The following is a 22,988-nucleotide window of genomic DNA, read 5'->3' on the forward strand; positions in this document are numbered from 1 at the left end:
TCAAGGTTACAGATTTTTAATCTAGCATTTTATTATTTTTTTAATGCAATTAAAAACAAATTATACAGTATATAATTAATTTAGTTTCGAAATCATTTTTTTTTCTTTTACATCTTTATGCCAAGAAAGAAAACGTTTGCCATTAGCCGTGCTCCTTTAGGATTAACAAGATATCATTGCTCATAGTTTCATACTAATTCTAAATATTTTAAATTAGTATCTACTTTGTATTTTACATTTTCATTTGAAATGAAAACTATAAGCTTGTCCTTTTTCGTCATTTTAATTTTTTTTACATATATATACATTTATATTGTTAATACCTCATATTACAAAATATTTCACATAGAACGACAACTTAAAATAATAAAAGAATTTAAATCAAGTGCATTTTAATGTTTTTTTTTCAGTTAATGTTTATATCAACTCACAAGATTTAACTATATTGTAATATAAGGATATATAATAATATAATAATTAACTTTAAAATACCATCATTTCAATGGTAAACAACTGTAAAAAGTTGTATATAGTAAAAATCGGAAACAGTAAATTTCCTTAATAAATATACAGTTAATCATCATAGATTTACTTTTCCAGCACTGGAACAATTAGGACTCTGCATGGCGCTTCATTTTTATCCTTTTTTTTAACATTATTATAGTTCTTTTTAGTATTTTTCTCATCAGTGATCATTTTCTCATCAGTTTTATGCAGTTGTGTGAGTTTTGTATATTTATAATTAGCTTCTCTGGGATGCGTTTGGTTCTTTGCGACTTTCTCATCATGACCTGTTTTTTATATTGTGTTTTTGTTTGTGTAACAAAGGTGTAGTGTTTCAAAACAATGATTTATGATACACTGTAAAATCAGATTCGTTTACTTTAATTAAAAAAGAGAATAAACTTGTACTATCTACTGCATAATTATAAAAAATAAGTCAATGGCTTTACTGACTTTTTTAAAGTAAAATCAACTTGTTGCTTTTAAGGCAACTGGTTTACTCACTTTAAAAGTAAAGTAGCTAATCGCTTTTTACAGTGTACTATAAATAAATAAAATATGATAATTTACCATGAAGTAAAAAAAAACAGTATTTTATTGTTTTTTTATTGTAAATTTTACAGGTTTTAATACAGTGTATAATATAAAACTATCAATTGTGTGAGCTGTTAAGTAATTTCTTCTCTAATTTGACAGTCAATAAGCCTATTTTGATTGTTCATCATATGGTTACAGTTACTCTGTAAAACTGTCAAAAAAATAATAATAATTTTACCGCAGCTGGGGTTATAACATCTGTTAAATTACAGAAATTTACTGTAAACAAAAAAGCGGACATTAAACTACAGAAATTTACCATAAAATAGTGGGCGTTAAATTACAGAAATTTACCGTAGAATAATGAATGTTAAATTACTGAAATTTACTGTAAAAATGACAGATGTTAGCCTAAATTACCGAAATTTATTTAATTTTGAATTTCTGGTAAATTGCTGTAATTTCTGTTATTTTACGGTAATATTCTGTAATTTAACATCTGTTATTTTAAAGTAAATTTCTGTAATTTGTCTGTTATTTTACGATAAATATTTGTAATTTAGCGTCCCGTTATTTTCGATAAATTTCTGTAATTAAACGGCTGTTATTTATTTATTTTTTTTACTGTGTGTATTATGTTCATTTAGCATAATGCTTTCTGAACAGATGTACAACCCAATTTTGGACCAGCATCTCTTTCTCCCCACCGGCAGGAATGTGTCCTCATTGCTCATGTCTTCAGGCAGAAGTTTTAGTCATATGATGCAGGAAGTGCTTTAGGATCATGACACAGTTTCTGTCTGGGTTAAAGTGTTGTTTTCCTCTGATCAGAGATCAGTTTTGCTGTTCACAGAGCAATGATAAACGAGTCCCGGATCAGAGCTGGAGAATAATCCCCCTCGGGGTAAATGTATGATCAGTAAATGGCAATAGATTTTTACTTTTGCTATGCTAAAAGCACAGGATGCTGACAGTTTGTGCAGTGTTTTCCGTCATCATCATTGTCGCTCACGCATGGAGAACTGTGTCACCAGTTACACATGACAGCTTTGTGTGTCACTCACAGTCTGGAGGAGGAACTGGCCAGCTGGACAGATCGTGACACAGTTATTCTTCAGATTCTGATAAAGCACCAACTTTGCTCTTTTGTTGTGTGTGTGCGTTCGCATACTTCACTTTTGAACATTTGTCAAAACTTTCTGCTACCTAAAACTATAACTGTGATGAAGGCGGGAAGTTGACGTGTCCTGTAGTGCGACATGCTTTGTTTGATTCAAAATTATTTAAAACAGCATTTTCAAATGCAGCTTTTAGGGCCATGTTAACTGACAGACTTTTGAAGACTTTTTTTTAAACCTTAGCCTATGTGTTTAATGCACGACTATTTAAAACCTTTAAAAATGATACACATCTCTTTTTATATATTAAAAAAATATATAAAACCATTTAGTTGTATAGACAACTGTTTATATGTCTGGGAATTTTTTTCTTTTTCTTTGATTTAAAAAAATAATCGTTATTCATTAATTTTACTTCAACTTAGTCCCTTATTCATCAGGAGTCGCCGCAGGAGAATTAACCTTAGCTATTCCGGCATATGTTTCACGCAGCGGATGCCCTTCCAGCTGCAACTCAATACAGGGAAACACTCTCACATTCACACAAGCACTCATACAAATAATCATTATGTGAAGATCAAAGTAGGTCAAATATTAATCAGATGTCAGAATTGATGTCAGATTACACAAAATATGTGATCTCTCTAAAAATCATGTTTTTTTTTACTTTTAATGTTTGTTCTATTTGGAACCACATCATCCTGTATAAGCGTTTTATGATGAAACAGTTCTTTGTGTTCAGAGTTCTTTTTTCCCGCCTTTTTCTTTTTCAAATCTGTAACTGTCAAAATCACCTCAGTACTTATTTCCTTTAGCTTAACCATCGAATATAGCCTCTGTTGACAAACTCTTTATAAACAACATGACTTATTACTTAAGATAAGATTTTTTTAGGATTTTAACTTTAAAACAGTAATTTACAGTATTTCCTTCGAGTCACTTCTTGTTTTGTTTTTAGTTTTCCAGATGTACTGTAAGTGTGACAGACTCTGTTTGGTTGAGGATACCGCTTCTCCACAGGGTAAGTAAAAGATATTTTAAATGTACATAATTTATACAGGGTGGCACGGTGGCTCATTGTTAAGCATTGTTGCCTCACAGCAAGAAGGTCACTGGGTCAGTTGGCATTTCTGTGTGGAGTTTGCGTGTTCTCTCTGTATTTGCGTGGGTTACCTCCAGGTGCTCTGGTTTCCCCCGGGTGCCCTTGTTTTCTACCACAGTCCAAAGACATGCCGTAAAGGTGAACTAAATAAACTAAATTGGCTGTAGTGTATGTGTTTGAATCAGTGTGTATGGGTGTTTCCCAGTACTGGCTTGAGCTGGAAGGGCATCCACTGTGTAAAACATATGCTGGAATAGTTGGTGGTTTATTCCACTATGGTGACCCCTGAAATAGAGACTAAGCTGAAGGAAAATTAATGAATAAATTATATCTTTATAGAAAACTGCTGAACAGTTTGGGGTCTATAGAATGAGTTGTAATTTTTATCTCTGAATTACAAAAATAATCGTTATTCAATCATTTTTCTTCGCTTAGTCCCTTATTCATCAGAATGAACCCCCAACTATTCCGGCATATGTTTCACATAGCAGATGCCATTCCAGCCTCAGCCTAGTACTGGGAAACACTCACATTCACACACGCACTCATACATATAATTGTTATGTGATGATTAAATTAGGTCAAATATTAATCAGATGTCAGAATTACCTTACTAAAAATATGTGATCTACTCTCTAAAAATATTGTTCTTTACAAATATTTGGTCTATTTGGAACCACATCATCCTGAATAAGCTTTTTATGATGAAATAGTTCTTTGTGTTCAGGGTTCTTTTTTCCCAGCTTTTTGTTTTTCACATCTGTAACTGTCAAAATCACCTCAGTACTTATTTTCTTTAGCTTAACCATTGAATACAGCAACTGTGGATAAACTCTCAGAACAATATGATTTATTTCTTAAGATATCACTACACTGATATCAAACTTTGTTCGTGCTTTTGATGCATCAATATGCACTAAGCACATTAAAACAGCTTGGGCTATAGATTTGAGCAAAAAAGTGGCTGATGAGGTCTGGGAAGAAGCCCTGTCAAGAATAAAGAAAGGTTTGATAAATTTGAGACATACTGTAAATTAATCTTATTGTAAAGTTTTACATTGCCTTCACTTCTCTAAAACTAGATTGAGTAAAATATTTCCCTCTGTATCTCCTAAATGTGACAAATGTGGTGGGGCAGAAGGGACGTTGGCACATTTAGTTTGGTTTTGTTCTGTTTTTTATAAGTTTTCGTCCAATATTTTTAATTGTTTTCCAGTGCTTATGGAACCAACTTCCAACCTAAATACCATTTGGCTGTTTTGGATATTCTAATATAATGGACACATTTTCGTTATCCACAAGCCCTCAAGTTTGTCATAATTACAGCTAAAAAAATTATTTTACTTAAATTGAATCCTCCAATGGCTCACTGTTATCAGAGATGGTTTGAATGAGTTGTTTTATGTCATTCAAATGGAACAACTACGTCTAGAAACTTTATAGAAAAAAGCTGAAACCATATGGTGACCTATGTTAAGACTCTTGGGAATTTAGCATTTTAAGCTTGTAAATCCTAATGTTTATTTCTTACTTACATATTCATGACATATATGTATGCTTATGTGAGTATTGTCATCTCTTGTTTATATGTTGTGCATATGTTTGGAAACAGAGACAATCCCTCTTTTTGTGTAGGGGTTATTGTCAATTATTCTGTACTATTTTTCTTCTTTTTATTGATATTGCAAATTATTTTATTTTTGTTTTTAATTTATTAGTTTTGTTAAATATTTTATAAATGTTAAATAATATAATATACAAAAAGATATCATTGCATTTTAACTTTAAAATAACAATTTACAGTATTTCCTTCTAATCATGTCTTGTTTTGTTTTTAGTTTTTCAGAATATGTACTGTAATTGTGACAGACTCTGTTTGGTTGAGGATAACACGTCTCCATTGGGTAAGTAGCATATATTGTAAATTTATCAGCCATGTCATTTTTATTTTTTTGTTATTTTTTGGGTTTATGCATTAACAAATCTAATCTCCTAGCTATCCCATGGCCTTAAATCACTTTTTTTTTTTCATTTTAACACAGTGAAGGGCTAACAAACACATTTCTGGACATTTTTCTATAGTTTTTGTCCTGTTTTAGACACAGTAAAATGCAATTAAGCTTCAAAAACTGCCATACCCTAAATAAACTATTGTTTTAGTTAAGTGATTGAAAATCCGTCTACAATTAAACACACCGATTTTGATGTCAGCTCTGTCAGGGACTGATATGTACCCTTGGGGTATTATTATGGACCTTTTAGGTACAAACTTGTACCTTTTGAAAATGTACCACCCCAGTGACAACTCGCGTACCTTTATTTCTGAGAGTGTAGATGTGTGCAAGATACATCATCTAGATGCTCTGGGATGCATCGTCAGTGATGTATCCTGGGGTCACTGGGTGTTTTGGGTCTCCAGCTGAAGTTGATCAGACCCCAGCTTGCGTACCAGTGGCCATCACCCACGGATCAGTCCTTTTTATCCATAGCCATCTTGTGGCTTTCTCCGCAGCTTCACAAACTGACTTAATGGCCCTCTTCTTCTGCTACTGCTATAGTTAGTTGAAGACTTTACAGAGTGAATGGCCTGCAAACCCTCTACAGCCCACCTCTATTGGCTCACAGCGGGTCTTCCAGCCCCCTTCCCCGCACTTCTCTTCAAGCTCCTGGTACTTTAAGCATTTCCTTTCATTTGCCTCTTCCATCTGCTCCTCCCAGGGCACTGTGAGTTCAAGCAAAATCATCTGTCTTATTGCCTCAGAAATGATAATTATGTCTGGTCGGAGTGATGTTGTAATGATTTGCTATGGTAACTTTAACTGCTTACCCAGGTCGACTTGCACCTTGATTTTATATTTGACACATTCTATTTCTAAACATCGGCCCTGATTTTTCCAATTCCTCTGGAACTTGGCATGAATAATATTTTAATAACACAATCGTTCAGAACATGATTGCCCAACCATGTCAACAGGGCTAAAAAATAGTCTGTTTTTCTACTTCTGGCATTTATAATAATACTTATTTGTTCTCAAACACTTGGAAGAGACATTTTGACCGCAATTGTGTTTCACATACAGTCAAAACCCCTTTAAACTATGATTTTAGTTAAGTAATTGGAAATCAGACTACAATATCCAAATAAGTACATTGCATCCAGACCACAAAGTACTAAAATAATCTGAACATCTGCCTCAAAAAAAAAAAAAAAAGAAGAAGAAGAAAAAAAGAGAAGTGAATCCCTGGGCTTAACTGACCCTCCTGCTTACATACGGAAACATCAGTCAGACATCATCTGGCACTTTTTCCACTGTGAAGTTAACACCTGTTTAAAGCACCTGTTACAATCTCCGGAGATACATCATACTCTTAAACCTTTCTTTCTCTTCCCTTCTTCTGTTTTCGACATTATATTACTGCTTAAACAGAGGTTGTTTTTGTATGTGCTTGCGTTCAGTTGTGCGTGTCTGTCGTAAGGGGATTCACTAATGTGATGTATTACCTCTTTAAATGTTGAAATATGTCGGAGGCCTCGCTGCTCTTTGCATATGGATCAAAAGGTCAGTCTCTGTGCTTAAACTCAAAGGTCACGCTCAAATATGTCCGTCTTAACTGGAATTACATCATGTTTGCAATGGGACCGCTGCTCTCTGCCTGACAGGGGAAATGAAAGCGGCTTTGATCGTGACCGAGGACGGAGACACAAGACAAGAGCCATAACTCACACACTCGCGCACCACCGGCTGCTGTCACATCCCCCTGTTTAGCAAATCTTTCTCTTTTTAGTAAATCAGTGTTTTTAAATTCAGCATGCGATGCATTTAGAGCAGGCAGGGTTTATCCTAGGACAGACTATTCAACTTGTGGACAGGGAAAGTTATGTTTACCAGTAGGCCTAACACACTCACTGGCCACTTTATTAGGCACACCTTACTAGTACTGGGTTGATCCTCTTTTGCCTTCAGAACTGCCTTAATGCTTTGTGGCATAGATTTAACAAGGTATTGGAAATATTCCTCAGAGTTTTTGGCCCATATTGACATGATAGCATCACGCAGTTGATGCAGATTTGTCGGCTGCACATCCATGATGCGAATCTCCTGTTCCACCACATCTTAAAGGTGCTCTATTGGATTGAGTTCTGGTGACTGTTGAGGCCATTTGAGTAATGTGAACTCATTCACATGTTCAAGAATCCAGTCTGAGATGATTTGCACTATGACATGGCGCGTTGTTCTGCTGGAAGTAGCTATCAGAAGATGGGTACACTGTGGTCATAGAGGGATGGATATGGTCAGCAACAATACTCAGATAGGCTGTGGCGTTGACACGAAGCTTAACTGGTGCTAATTAAAGTTCTTACTTTTTAAGGAAAGTAATCCATTAAGTTACATTTGCATTACTTTTTGGATCTGGACTAGGCTTGTTTGCTAATAACGCTTGGAAAAAAATATGATAGTAACATTACAATGTACTTGCATCCAAAAATGAATGCAATTTCCGTGTTGTATTCAAATTACAAAACACTTACAGTGCTGTGGAGGTTGGAAACGGGTAATTTAACGACTGGTGGTATGGGTAAGTGTAAGGGGTAAGACAACAGTGTAATTATAAATGTAATTACAGAAATTGATTACAAATGTAATTTCATGCTGGTATTTTTATATATTAGTACAATGTAAAAAAAAAAAAAACATGTTTGTAAACGTACCAAAGAATTAATTAAGGTTAGAATAATGTAGTTATGGTCACTTAAGATAAGTGGGTCTAATATAGTTGTTCAATTGAAATAAACCACCAACTTATCCAGCATAAGTTTTAGAGAAATTTTAAAATAGTTGCATTTATGAAAAACATAAAGCCTTTTTACACCAAAAGTGAAATGTGAAGTGAATATACAGTACCTCAGGCTGAAGGAAATGCAATTTTATATCTGTAATGGTACAAACCTTTCCGGTTGTCATAAAGAAAAAAACAAATTTCAGAAATGAATATCCAGAATTTACATTTCACTGTATTCATTCGTTTAAAGGGTACTGAATCTGTTTTTGGGCAATGGAGTAAATGTAACTGGCATTACTTTTTTATATTTTAGTGCTGTTTTATAAACAAATTTCAGGAGAAGCACTGATCAGTTTTGGGATCAGTCGAGGCATTATTGACAATCATTCTATTATCCAATCAGCATAAGACCAAACCCCTTTAAATATAGTCAAGCACATCCTACCTCAGTTTTCTCCTGAATTTAGCTTCCCTTTACCACCCAAACGCCACCATTTTTAACCTGATACCTACATAAATTGGATAAAAAGTTCTGGAGCTGGGCTAGACACTGTACTTGGACCCCTATCTCTCTCTCTCTTTATCCTGATAAGGGAAATAACACAGGTTTTATGGTGTCTTTCCAAGCTCAGAGCTCTCCACCCTGGAAAGCACTCCAAATACCCACATTCTATTCAGTCAAATATCTATGAGTGTGAACTTGTGAATTGGAATGTACCTATATTTATTATTACAAGTTACTCAATATGTATACTTACATTAAAATTAATTAATTGTTACAGTGTTCTTATTGTGTAAATACATGTCTTTACATTGTACTTATGATTGAATAAAGACATTTGTAATTAATTTCTATAATTACAATTATCCCAGAGATAGGTTGCGGCTGGAAGGGCATCCGCTGCGTAAAAACTTGCTGGATAAGTTGGCGGTTCATTCCGCTGTGGCGACCCCGGATTAATAAAGGGACTAAGCCGACAAGAAAATGAATAAATGAATTACAATTATAATAATATTATTATTTATTATAATATTAATATTATTATAATAATATAATTATTAAATAATAATAATTACACTAATGACCATCTCTTATACCTTAACCCATCCTTAAACCCATACCACCAAAGCTGTCCCTAACCCATATCTGACTTTAATATCCCCAGAAATAATACATTACGAACACATTAAGTACATTGTATTTATAATTTGAAGTAAGCACATAGTAGTTAAGGCCACTTAATAAAAAGTGGCACCCATAATTTACTTTACAATTAATGCGTTAACCTCGACAGTATTCAAAACAAAAGGGGATCCTGCTTTATCTTGCTTTAAATTTCACACTGATATATTTACGAGGGGATATGATGTTTCACACTGTACAATCATAAATCCTTGGGTTAATTTGCATAGCATAATTGCTGTTCCAGTGCAATTGATTGGATGAATGGAGAAAATGATCCTGTCTAGCACTGCATCCTCATATTATATTTTGCAGACTGCTATTCTTTCTTTTTTCGCTTCCTTCCCTTATAGCCATTTAAACTGCTATTAAATACATTTTTACTCACATGCAACACAGATCTAATATCAGATCTGAAAAATCAAAACCTGCATGATAACTAACATTATGCATCTGTTCTGAACTACTTCTAGATGGGATTTTAAAACAGACGCATATTCAAAATCCGGACATCTATCCTGCGTCTAAATACATGTATCCGATTCCTCTTGGAATTGTTATGAATTACATAAGTCATTTTAATAGCACTGTTGCCTCACAGCAAGAAGGTCGCTGTGTGTTCGAGTCCCAGGTGGGCCAGTTGGCATTTCTGCGTGGAGTTTGCATGTGCTCCAGTTTCCCCCATAGTCCAAAGACATGCAATATAGGTGAGTTGAATAAATTAAATTGTCCGTACTGTATGAGAGTGTGTGTAAATAAGTGTGTATGGGTGTTTCCCAATACTGGGTTGCAGCTGGAAGGACATTCGCTGTGTAAAACATATGCTGGAATAGTTAACGGCTTATTCCATGGTGGCGACCTCTGAAATAGAGACTAAGTCGAAAAAAAAATGAATGAATGAATGAATATTGCATTAAACACAGCCTAAAAATGAAACGGTTTCTCCTCCTCACCTTGATGGCCTTTATAATCTCACACTTGTTCCGAACAAGCAGTTTGTCAATCTCAAGCATGATCAAGAAGTCCATGAAATTGCAAGGTGTCCTGTTCATCATTTTAAGACCGACAAGGCTGTTCACCAGTGCCACTTTAAAGACACCACGTGTCCTTTAAACCTGCACTACAGTGTGGACTTCAGCAGAACTGTGTCTCTGCAGTGCTATATTTCATCATCAAAGTTCATCTAGTGCAGTCACTATGGCGATATTGCTCTTTACGACTGCAAAAAAAGGGTTTCTACTGTAGGTGTTTTGAGGCAATCTAATGTCTTAAAATGTTTAATTATTTGAAATTATATTTACAGGAGAAGTAAATCTGAGCTATTAAATTGATTTGGAGATAAAAATATAAATAATAGAATAGATAAATAAAACTATCAATTCTGTGACTAATGAATGTTGTTTCAAATCTGCAATACTTTTTTCCACGTGATAAATATCGTCAATTGAGTTCAAGGGATGAATGAAAGTCTTTCAAGCATATTTTGTGTGCACTACCCCTTTAAGGCTTGACTTCAGATAAAATATCTTTCAAGAGTTCACACTTAGCTGATGATTGATTATAATGCTTGTTTGGCATGCTGTCCCGGGAGAGAGCCCTGAGTGAGCTCATAAGATTCTCTAGCCCGAGGCTTCCTCCCGTTTGCAAGGCGAGAGGGGAGTTTGAGCTCAGGTAGATCTCGAGAACTCCCCTGCTGTAGTAGCTAATGAACAGATAGTGATTGCTCTTAAGAGGTAACTATTTACTAGGAGCATGTCTGTGGTGCTGATTTCGATTAGTCAATTAACTTAAGCTGCATGTTTTTGGACGATGGGGGGAAACCGGGGAACCCGGGGGAAACCTTCGTGAGCACAGGGAGAACATGTAAACTCCGCACAGAAACGTTGGCTGGCTTTGTCTAGAAGCATTGACATGACGTTCTTGCTGTGAGGCAACAGTGCTAACCACTGGGCCACCGTGCCACCCATCTAGGTAGGGGTGGAAGGGGGGATTCTTCAAAACGAAGATGGCTGTCATATGGAACTTAGGGTATTTATAGTGGCTAAGGAATCGTCTGATTGGTGAATCATAAATGGAATAATGCAGGACCGTCCTAAGCACATGATCCTCTTGAAATAATTTATAAATAAAATTCACCTAACTTCACTTATGAGTGTTTTTCATTTTCATTTGTTTTTGTGTTGTAAGTGTACATTAAATGAAAAATACAAAATATCTAACTGTTAAATAAGACCAGATTTACCCTCTAGTGCAGAGGTTTTCAAACTGTTGGGAATTTGAGCCTTGCACTAGAGTTAATTATGATAACGATTTTTATGTGTTCACTAGAGTGAATCTGATTAATGTTAGCTCCTCCACATTTAACTTTTTTTCAATTTTTATCAGGCACCTGTAGAGCTACTGCGTTCGAGTAAAATATACACAAATAAAATGGACCGGGTGCTTTTTAAAAATAATGACCGAGAATGAATGAGAGTAAAACCAGTGAGCATCTGACAAAAAAAGTAGATCTTTCTCATATCTGGCACCTAAACTTTGGAACAGCCTTCCTAGCAAAGTTTGGGAGTGAGACACACTCTGTCAGTTTAAAACTAGATTAAAGACACATTTCTTTGCATTAGCATACACATAAAACACAAAGGCTTTTGAAATCCAAATCCTCTAAAAGATTGTTAGGCTGCTTTAATAAGGGCAACCAGAGCAGGGAACACTTCCCAAAAGTCATTATAATTTGAACGGCATCTACGTCAGTCTGTTTTTCATCATCCCGAGGTCTCCATAATCCTAAACCAGAGGAGAAATGGTCGTGCCCAACTTAGCCTAGTTCCTCTTGAAAATTGCTCTTCATTTTGTCAATTGGTGTTTTGTCAAGTTTTTTCCTCGTCACTGTCGCCACTGGCTTGCTTGGTTTGGGACTTGTGGAACTGCACATTGATGGATTTGCTCTTCAGACCGTGAATTATGTAGCCAGAGGTAAGTATGGCTGCATTTAATTTTTTTAAACATACGCTACGGGGCGGTATGATGCAGTTCTTTTCACGCTTACCAGCTGACCGCTTACCTCTGTGTGGAGGACTTTCCCACCGCAACCAGTTTGTCCTGATAGCTTGTCGTGTACGTCGGAGTCTTGAGACGCCAGAGAGGATATGACGACGATGGGGTTCAAGTCCTGGGAAGAGCGGTTCCAGAAATCAGGTAAGACAAAAACAGAATCCAAATAATAACAGATGAAAAGTGAATAACAGGGTGAGAATGTGGTAAAATCCGAAAACGTCATAAAAATCAGACGAGGGCTTTTCTTTTTCTGGACAGCTTTTGTAAATCTTCGCTTGGGTTTAGGGAAGTAAGTGGGTGGGCAGGACAATCAACAAAATTGGTTGGGTTTGGGGAAGGAGGAGGGTGGGTCGATTGATTGGTCGGCTGCCCAGTTGGTCATTCAGTCAGTCAGTCAGACAGACCGTCGGTTGACAGCAGCCTCTGGTGGGTTTACGCGAGAACAGAGGGTTCGAACGGCACTTGCAAGAGAAATTTGAGATATGAAAAAGCACACACAGCAGCCTCGTGGATTCGTGAAAACAAAAACTGCAAAAATACGTACCTCCCTGGACATAATTCGCGGCCTCCAGAAACGTCCACTGGACTACGTTTTCAAAATGAGCCTGGGTTGCACAATCTACATAGTAAAAGTGCTATGGAAATAAAGATGAATTGAATTGAATTTTGATCATATATAGTATGCTGTCATGTGTGCTTAATTGCGCACAGGTCTTTTTGATTGCAAAAAAAAAACTGCTCCTAAACTTTTAAACAATAATGTAGCCTATATGAGTAACAAAAAAGTCCCTTGTGGGTTTTTCTCACTGACCACTGGACTACCATTTTTTATGTCCTCTTGTGTTGGAAAAAGCAAAACCCAAGAGACACCGAGGGCACGACTGACAGGTTTAAATCTCACAAGCAGTTACACAGAACGCAGAAAATTCTTCCAAACAGCAGATTTTACCCAAGAGAGGCACTTGAGTTTAAAACGCATGCAAATGTGCACCGCATGAAGAATGCAGAAGATTTAATCTGGTATATCTCCAGGGCTGCTTCTTATTTCTGTCCATCAATATTCAAGACCCGATACGACACATTTAATACAAATCTAGAATGCTTAAAACTAAAATGTTTCTATAAGCTCACAGGGAAACCAGTCAGTTTGGCTGCGGGGTGATAAAGCATTTTAAATTACATCTTTGTGAATAATTCTATTATTATCCATGTTGTAAGAGTCCTGCCTGAGGGGGAAAAGCCTGTTAGACTGAGCTTCTCCTGTGGCGCACAGACACAAACATACTGTCGCATGTTGAATGCTAATACTCAAACTAGCTCTGACACACTGTCTGGCTGGATGTCCAACTCTCTCTGTCTCACACACTCAAAGGGTGGATATGTTTTTAGACTGATGCGCACAACAGGATAGGGATGAAATCTGTCAGACTGATTAGCATCTGTGGTAGCAGCGATGCTAACACAAGTCAGCAGCAGGCCACTATTAGAAAGTGATGTTAAATCATTTTGTGAGGGGAATTATAAGGCTTTTTACAGGTATATTACATTTTGAGGTAAAAAAAAAAAAAATACAACTAACTACAATAGGCTCTATGCACAGCTAGGCTGCGTCCAAAACCGCCTACTACTCAGTAGGTACTGCATTTGATTTTAAACGTACTACTCGGCCATTAGAAAAGTACATTCCATATAGTATGAATGGAATTCGGGCTTACTACATCTGCCATTTTGACATGGTCATGTGACCTACCTGCGTCACTTGCAACACTTCACTTTCATTCATGAATTCTCTCGCCGGGCATCATGGGATGCACACTTCAGAATCTCACTGGAAGTAGTAAATCATCTGGGTACTTCTCGCATACTGATTTTTGAATTCTATGAGTTCGGACATACTACTCGCCTCGCATACTGATTTTAGCGTATTATATAGTATGGAAGTATGCAGTTTTGGACAGAGCCCTAGAGTTTTAAAGTTTACGATAAACCTCTGGTAAATGCTTAATGTGACTATTTTTCATTTTACAAGGTTGTTTTTACAGCATTGTTGTTGTAATGTAATTAAAATTCATTCAGTTAAATAGACTTAAGCATTCATTTAGTCGATCATACGTAAAACGAGATGAAAGACCATTGTAACCACTAGCGCCCATCAGTAGCAACAGGCTAGTGCAGAAACTCCATTTAAAATACTGGAGTAAAATAAACTGTCATATTTTAAAGACATGATGGGGGGAAACTAAATTTAATGCAGTGCTTCGTGTCCGATCTGAGAGCCACTTCATATCGTATATCTAACAGGCAGTGAAGATCGCTGATTTTTAAAAAATGTGACGATCTTGTACAGTTCGCCGAAAGTCCTTGGGCTGCCTGGCTGAGAATTAAAAGTTTGTGTGCATATAGCCCAGTCAGTCTAACTTGAATTATACAGACCTGTTTGTGAACCTGGTGATTCATTGGAAGTTTAAACTCTGAGGAATAAGTTGTTGATGAATTTGACATTGTTAGATATTTCATAAACATGCCAAGAAGAGCTAGCGTAAATGTAGTGCTTTTATTTTGAAATGGACTCCAGTTTTATTCTGTTCTTCACATAAAACTGTCATGTGTGCAGTTTTATGACACTTACATGATAATTTTGGAAGCTTTAATACTAAACCACCATTCACTTTAAGTGCACAGAAAACAATAGCATGGGGAAATGTCTTAATGGTCCCTCTTTGTATTTTCTGGAAAAAAAACATGGGAAGAACATGGGTTTGTGAAGACATGAGTCTGAGTAAACAAATATTTGGGGGTTGACGTTTTTGGGGAAAGGTCTCTTAACAATAGACTGTTATTTCCAAAAAATAATGTTGGCCAGTGGCAGAGTCAAGAAACTGTTGAAAATAAAAACAGCACATGCTGGTTAAGAAGGTTTTGACACATTGCTGCTGGTTTATGCTGGTTTGTGGATGACGTGAGCTTATTTAAGGTTGGTTCTTGCTGGTTTTAGCTGGTCCTTACGAGTCATGACCTCGTTCTTGCTGGTCATGTGTTGGTTTAAGCTGGTTTTTTGCTTAATGGTTTTAGCTGGCTCTTGCTGGTCATGAGCTGGTTTAAGTTGGTTTCTGCTGGTCATGAGCTGGTTTAAGCTGTTTCTTGCTGGTCATGAGCTGGTTTAAACTGGTTATTGCTAATTTTAGCTGGTTCTTGCTGGTCATGAGCTGGTTCTTGCTGGTCATGAGCTGGTTTAAACTGGTTATTGCTAATTTTAGCTGGTTCTTGCTGGTCATGAGCTGGTTCTTGCTGGTCATGAGCTGGTTTAAACTGGTTATTGCTAATTTTAGCTGGTTCTTGCTGGTCATGAGCTGGTCATAAGCTGGTCATGAGCTGGTTTTAGCTGGTTCTTGCTGGTCATGAGCTGGTTTAAGCTGGTTATTGCTGGTTCTTGCTGGTCATGAGCTGGTTTAAGCTGGTTCCTGCTGGTCATGACTGATTTAAGCTGATTCTTGCTGATCATGAGCTAGTTTAAACTAGTTATTGCTGATTTTAGCTGGTTCTTGCTGGTCATTAGCTGGTTTAAACTTGTTTTTGCTGGTCAAGAGATGGTCTAAGCTGGTCATGAGCTGGTTTTAGCTGGTTCTTGCTGGTCATGAGCTGGTTTAAGCTGGTTCCTGCTGGTCATGAACTGATTTAAGCTGATTCTTGCTGGTCATGAGCTAAGCTAGTCCTGACAAGCATGTGACTATTAAGTACCAGCTTAGGCCACCAGCCATTTGTCAAAACCCACTTAACCACTATATGTCATTTTCTGGAAATAACTGTAGTTGGTGTCTACTCTACATCATGGTAACATGAATGTTTTTAATGTCATTGTTTTGATGTTTGACACCCCTTTTGTCTTTGAAAAATAGTTTTTTTGGTAATATTTATTCATATTTGTCAGCAAAATAATACATCTTCAATAAATATAGGGATCTCTAATATACTTCTAGTACCATTAGTGCAAAACATGCAAAACATCCTTGTAAAGCAACATGAATTTTGGGTAAGTGACAAAACGCATGTTCAGTGTGCTGAAATTACTCTATTTAGTTTTTGAGTGCCCTTAAAATTGTTTTAAATAGACTATGCCAGTATGGAAAGTCCCTTTCAAGGTTATAACTCATATTCTGAACGGGCTGCTGCAATCAGATCTGTTTTAAGAGCAATTCTCCGGTGGTTTCTACGTGATCACGATCCAGTGATTTAGCCGCTTGCCTATCGTCTGTAAACTTGTGACCCACAGGAAGAAAAGTAAAACCTTAATGTTAATACTAACAGACATGCCAGGATATTACAACACCCAGGGTCCTGGCTTTTCTTTCCCAAATCTTTATCATCATTTAAGCACTCGACTGAGAGGCTCTTGACTGTGTTTATCGCTGTCTGATAAAAAAAGTGCCGTGTATGTGTGCGCGGTGCTGTTTGTCAGCTGTTCGATGAAGCTCTCCACATGCTGTAAACATTTTATTTCCCAGCACTGCGAGCTCAGAGGTCATTGTATGATAGAAAGAGTGCGCTGGAGTTCGTAGATCCACAAACATGCCACCATCTCACAAGTGGATAATTTACCAGCTGAACCTCGCTCAGCGCTAAAGGAGAGCACTTATGTCTTCTGTTTGGAAATGGCGGGAATGTGTTTGGAGGTTTATAGATTATTATGGAAGTCAGAGGTCTATTTGTTTTAAAAGCATTGTCATTATGGGTTCGCGTTTTGGATTTATGGCCTCTTTTTGAGGTTTGAGGCTCATAAATATTTACAATGGTGATTTTAACTGCAGCATTTTTGTGTTTTTGGCTAAATTCCTCTTTGAGTGAATTAGGAGTTTCTCAAACACACAAAATGTTACTGTTGTTAAATACAGTGAGCTGTATTGCTAGTACAATCAGCCAGCATTATTCAAACTATCTTCTTTCGTGTTCAACAGAAGAAAGAAAGTCATTAGATTTAAAACCATATGAGGGAGAGTAAATGGTTTTTGGTTCATTTTGGGTGAACTATCTCCTTAATCTGCCTCATTGTGTATTTTTAAAGGTTTATAATGTTGTTTGAATATGGGGTTATGGGTTTCCCCCACAAGACCAAAGACATGTGCTATAGGTGAATTGGGTAGGCTAAATTGTCCGTAGTGTATGTGCGTGAATGAGAGTTTATGGCTGTTTCCCAGGGCATCCGCTGCGTAAAACATATGCTGGATAAGTTGGAAGTTCATTCCGCTGTGGTGACCCTAGATTAATTAGGGACTAAGCTGAAAAGAAAATGAATGAATGAATATTTCACATCATCCTATTTTGTTTCAAGCTATTTATTTGAACCCTTCTTTTCCTACTCTGCTCTGATTGGTTTGATGACCCAGTCTTTTAATGATTTTGTCATTTTTTCAAAACATTGGTAACATTTATTACAATACCTTTAATTAAATTAAATACATTTATGGTGGGGCAGCACGGTGGTGCAGTAGGTAGCACAATCACCTCACAGCAAAAAGGTCGCTGGTTTGAGTCCTGGCTGGGTTAGTTGGCATTTCTATGTAAAGTTTGCATATTTTCCTCGTATTCGCATGGGTTTCCTCCGAGTGCTCGGGTTTCCCTTAAGTCCAAAGACATGCGCTATACTGTAGGTGAATTGGTTGAACTAAATTGGCTATAGTCTGTGAATGTGAGAGTGCGTGGGTGTTTCCCAGTGCTGGGTTGCGGTTTGAAGGGCATCAGCTGCATAAAACATATGCTAGAAAAGTTGACGGTTTATTCCGCTGTGGTAAGCCCTGATAATCAGGGAATAAGCCGAAGGAAAATTCATGAACAAATACATTTATTTAATACTTTTAAAATTAAAATAAAAGAGAGACTAAATAGATACTAACCCAATAATAACCCCAAGTTTTTAATTTTACTCACCATTTAATCACTGAGATTCTAAACCGTTATGAGTTATTCAGATAATCTTGAGTAATTTTTATTCAGATATTTTGAAGAAAGCTGAAACCCGAAAATCAAATGAAAGTAAATGATTAAATGCTGACAACATTTTCAGTTTTCTGAATTATCCCTTTGATAGACAAACAGACAGACAGACAGACAGACAGACAGACAGACAGGTAGATAGATAGATAGATAGATAGATAGATAGATAGATAGATAGATAGATAGACAGACAGACAGACAGACAGACAGACAGACAGACAGACAGACAGACAGACAAAGAGAGTAAGAAACATCTTTCCATTACATGTGTAAATGTTAATATATTCAGCTCTTTGTCTATTTTTTTAAACTCCAGTTTCCCCCTAGAGCCATTTTGCTCATTTGGCCTGTCAACATACACATCCACTTTAATTATTCACCTTCAGTCATTTCATTCTGACTTTTCCGAGTGACCAAGCTCCAGTCTGGCAGAAACCCGTTTCTATGGCAACAGGCAGGAAACACATCGATTCTGGCTGAAATGACATTTGCTTTGCCATAACGATCTAAGCGAAGGATTTTCGCTTTTGTTGTCATTTAAAATTAGCTGCTTATTTGGAGGCAGCGCGGGCCAGATTAATTGCAGTGACTCACACCCGTGTTAATGATAAACACAGGCTGCACACACACATCTCCAGGTTCAGCACGTCGCGCATTATCTCCGACCTCCAACACTGGAATCAGATGGGAAATTAAAATAGTGCTGAAGAAGACTGACACATCAAGTGCTTCAATGAACCATCTGTTGCATTGTTTCGCAGGATAAATAGTAGCTTGTGCCTTTTGCCACATCACAATGCGCAGAAAACAATCGAATATTAGATAAAGACACTCGCAGACACGCGCTCCCTTGTGTTACTTGAGCTTTAGGCTGTATTTAAACGCATTCAGAGCTCAACGCATGCAGTCAAAGCAGTGCTACACCACCCAGCGAGTCCGTCAATCAGCCCGTTTTTTTTCTTTTTCTGCCTTTTCTGTCTCTCTCTCTCTCCCCCTTCTTGTGTCCCTCTTTCTTTTTCAATGTCATATCCTCAGAGAATTGTCTGTGTGTGTCTGGAATAGAAAAATGAATCTGTCTTAAAAGTTTCCTTTTGACCTTCACTGACACTCTTTATTTTTTTCTCTCTCTTGCAGTTAGTAATTAAAGTCAGAATATGTGAAACGTGCAGTAAAATAATCATTACATGATTAGAGGTCGCAAACCAAAGGCATGTCGGCCTGTCGTTTTATTTAAAAACGGCAATGTGCAATTACTTCATTTGTCTTGTCACTTTAAGCTATATTTAAAGCGTTAGTTCACCCAAAAATGAATTTTCGGTCATCACTCAGTTAAAATAGCTGGGTTAAAAATACCCCAACATATATCCCAACTAGCCCTATAGGTAGCACCTTTCCAACTGTATGGGTTATTTTAAACCAATGCATAGGGTTATAAAATTTAACTCAATGCATTGGATTATTCATTCATTCATTCATTTTCTTTTCAGCTAAGTCTCTTTATTAATCTGCGGTGGCCACAGTGAAATGAATTGACAACTTATCCAGCATTTGTTTTATGCAGCGGATGCCCTTTCAGCTGCAACCCATCACTGGTAAATATAGGTTATTTTGATTAAATGTATTTATTTCCCCCATTCAGTTATTACTGTTGCTATACTTTAACCCCGCTGGTCCTACGCCACCCAACCCACTCCAAGCTGGTATCGAACTGCCGATTTTCCGCATGGGAGTTGGTTGCTCTACCAGTGAGGCTAAAGACCATGGCCTCTAGCATTCGTCGCCAGAGCACCTTTAGAGGTCAGAGGAGTGAGGTTTACCTGCACAGCACTTACTAGCTGGCGTCCGTTATGCTACTATTACTAGTACTACTATTGATTTCATAATTATGGCTGTGTAAATAAATAACATGTAGCTTTGAATATTAATAACAATATTAAAAATATTGAAAATGTTTTATTTCCAATACATTTTAAGTTCAAGACACAGCGTTTTTATCCACTGATCGGCTACGAAGCGTGCTTTTGTATCATCAATAAGAGTGCTAGTGAAACTGATAGAAAATACATGACATGGAGAGGTAATTTCATAAAGAATTTAAAAAACAGTTTTAGTGTCAGAGCTTAAATAAACGTTATAACGCAAAAACAGCTTTACGCACACATATTAATACAGCTTTTCTGTGTCTGTTAAATCAGTTGACTGTTGAAATTAAAAAATCTTCAACCCAACTGGTTAAGTTGTTAAATAAATAACCCAAAGAAGGTTAAAAATAACCCAACAAAGCACCACATTTTTTGCTTAGCCATTGGGTTAAATAAATACATCAACGTTTTTTAGAGTGCATTAACTCACCCTTTACTTTTCTGTTAAACACAAACAAAAAATGTACACAAGGAAATTAGTTATTTCTATGGAAGTCAACGGTTACAGGTTTTCATCTTTCTTCTGTACTTGTAAAAAATGCTGTGTCCCACAAAATATTAGTTTTAACAAATGTACACTACCTGACAAAAGCCTTGTTGTCGATCTCAGTTGTAAAAACAACAAATAATAACTTGACTTCTAGTTGATCATTTGGGAAAGTGGCAGAAGGTAGATTTTTTTAGATGAATCATCTGTTAAACTGCATCCCAATCATCACAAATACTGCAGAAGATCCATTGGAACCCACATGGACCCAAAATTCTCAGGGAAATCAGTCAAGTTTGGTGAGGGAAAAATCATGGTTTGGGGTTACATTCAGTATGAGGACATGCGAAAGATCTGCAGAGTGGATGACAACATCAAAAACCTGAGGACATTTTTACTGCCCATTACAACACAAACCACAGGAGAGGGCCAATTCTTCAGCAGAATAGTGCTCCTTCTCATACTTTAGCCTCCACATCAAAGTTCCTGAATGCAAAGAAGGTCAAGGTGCTCCAGGATTGGCCAGTCCAGACACCAAAAATACACATTATTGAGCATGTCTGGGGTAAGATCAGAGGCATTGACGCATTGACGCATTGAAGATGAATCCAAAGAATCTTGAAGAACTCTGAGAGTCCTGCAAGATCACTGTCTTTGCCATCTCAAATGACTTTATTAAGTTATTTGAGTCATTACAGAGATGTATGGATGCGGTCCTCCAAGCTCATGGGAGTCAGACACAATATTAATTCGTTTTCCACCGCACCATGACTTTAAATTCTATACTGTTTATTATTTTTGTCAAGTGACAAGACTTTTGTCTGAGCAAAGTCAGACCTTACTGTCCCAACTAATAATTAAAAATAAAGGCATGATCAGATTTTATTTTAGTAAAATAAGTGTAATCTAGAGGCCTTTGCCTTTTATTTAAGCATATAATCTGATATCAAATGATCAAGTTATTATTTGTTGTTCCTAAAACTTGGATAGGCGACCAGACTTTTGTCAGGTAGTGTAAGTGGATTGAACATAAACCAATTAAGTTGTCCCCCACAAAAAAAGGATAAATAAATTGGGTTGTTTCAGCTCATTTCAAATAAGTAGTTTGAACAAGTATAAGTTCGAATAAGTAGTTTGAATTTTTTGAGTGTGTCTTCTTTTTTGTTCAACAGAAAAAAAAAGCTCATTAAGGATTAAAACATGTAAAGGGTGACAAAATAATGAGTATATCCTTTTTGTGTGAACTGTCCCTTTAAGGACACGAGTGAATAGTGAAAACCGCATCGATTGAGCACAGCAAAGCCTATTTTGTGCGTGACTGTGTGTACATATAGAAACATTAGTGTGAGTGATTATTGTGCCTTCTACCGTGAAAAATGACAGACTAGACTCTCCACATGTATGCGGCTTTATGGCTGTGACAGAGGATGAATGATCCTCGGGTGGATGAAAAGCATGCTTAATATAGACAGACAAGACGCATGAGTCAAATACAAACCTTTCACACACTCACACATCTAAATGTTATCTGGAGATGATCAGTCAGTTCTGAGAGGTACAAGTGAGGGGACAGAGTCATTTCATTTAATATCTTGAACGCTCACTAATCTGACTTTATACTCAGAATTCTCAGTTTTGAATACCAATTTTTACTTTTGTTTAGCATTCTGTTTATGTCTTTGATTTCTAAGACTATATCACACAATTCTATTTCATTAGAGTTCTGCTTATTTCTGTTCATATGCAGTTTTCTATTGAGCTCACAATTCTTGTTTTTAAGAATTCTACATAGAGTTTATTTCTAATAGTTCTAAATGATACCATTGGAAATCTGCTTTATTTTCTCCTTAAATTTATAAGAGAGTGTACTGTATGTCTGACAATTCAGACTTTTTCCTCGCAATTAAGACTAGTATTTTTTTTGTTTATATATTGTTATTTTCTGTATCTCCCACAGTTCTTGTTTTCAGAATTCTTTTCAAAGTTTATTTCAAATAATTCTAAACTATATTTTGGAATTCATTTTTTTTCTTATCTAAATTCAGGTTATGTCTCTCAATTCACTTTTTTCCTCATAATTTTTGTCTTGCAGTTCTTGAAATTTCATTTTGAAATTTTTTTATTTATTTATTTATTTATTTATATATTTATTTATTTTTGCTGAATTTCACATCAACTAGCAATTCTGACATTTTGTCACAATTCAGAATTTATAAATTCCAGTTCTTAGTTTATGTGACTATGTGTCCTAATTTTATATTAGTTATCATTAATTAATTATCATTAATTAATTAATTATTTAATTTTTTTA

General features: G+C 36.4%; 1 long non-coding RNA gene across 2 annotated transcripts in view; it reads right to left on the reverse strand.

The window, feature by feature from the left end:
* The window catches only part of LOC141378662 (uncharacterized), a 79,259-nt gene that overhangs the window by 8,515 nt on the left and 47,756 nt on the right, over positions 1-22,988 (reverse strand). For both annotated transcript variants that reach the window (XR_012393735.1, XR_012393734.1), the window contains exon 2: positions 12,288-12,395. This is a non-coding gene — a long non-coding RNA (uncharacterized lncRNA). The remainder of the gene's footprint in view (positions 1-12,287; positions 12,396-22,988) is intronic.

Source organism: Danio rerio, chromosome 2 (assembly GCF_049306965.1).
Source record: "Danio rerio strain Tuebingen ecotype United States chromosome 2, GRCz12tu, whole genome shotgun sequence".
NCBI classification, from domain to species: Eukaryota; Metazoa; Chordata; class Actinopteri; order Cypriniformes; family Danionidae; genus Danio; species Danio rerio.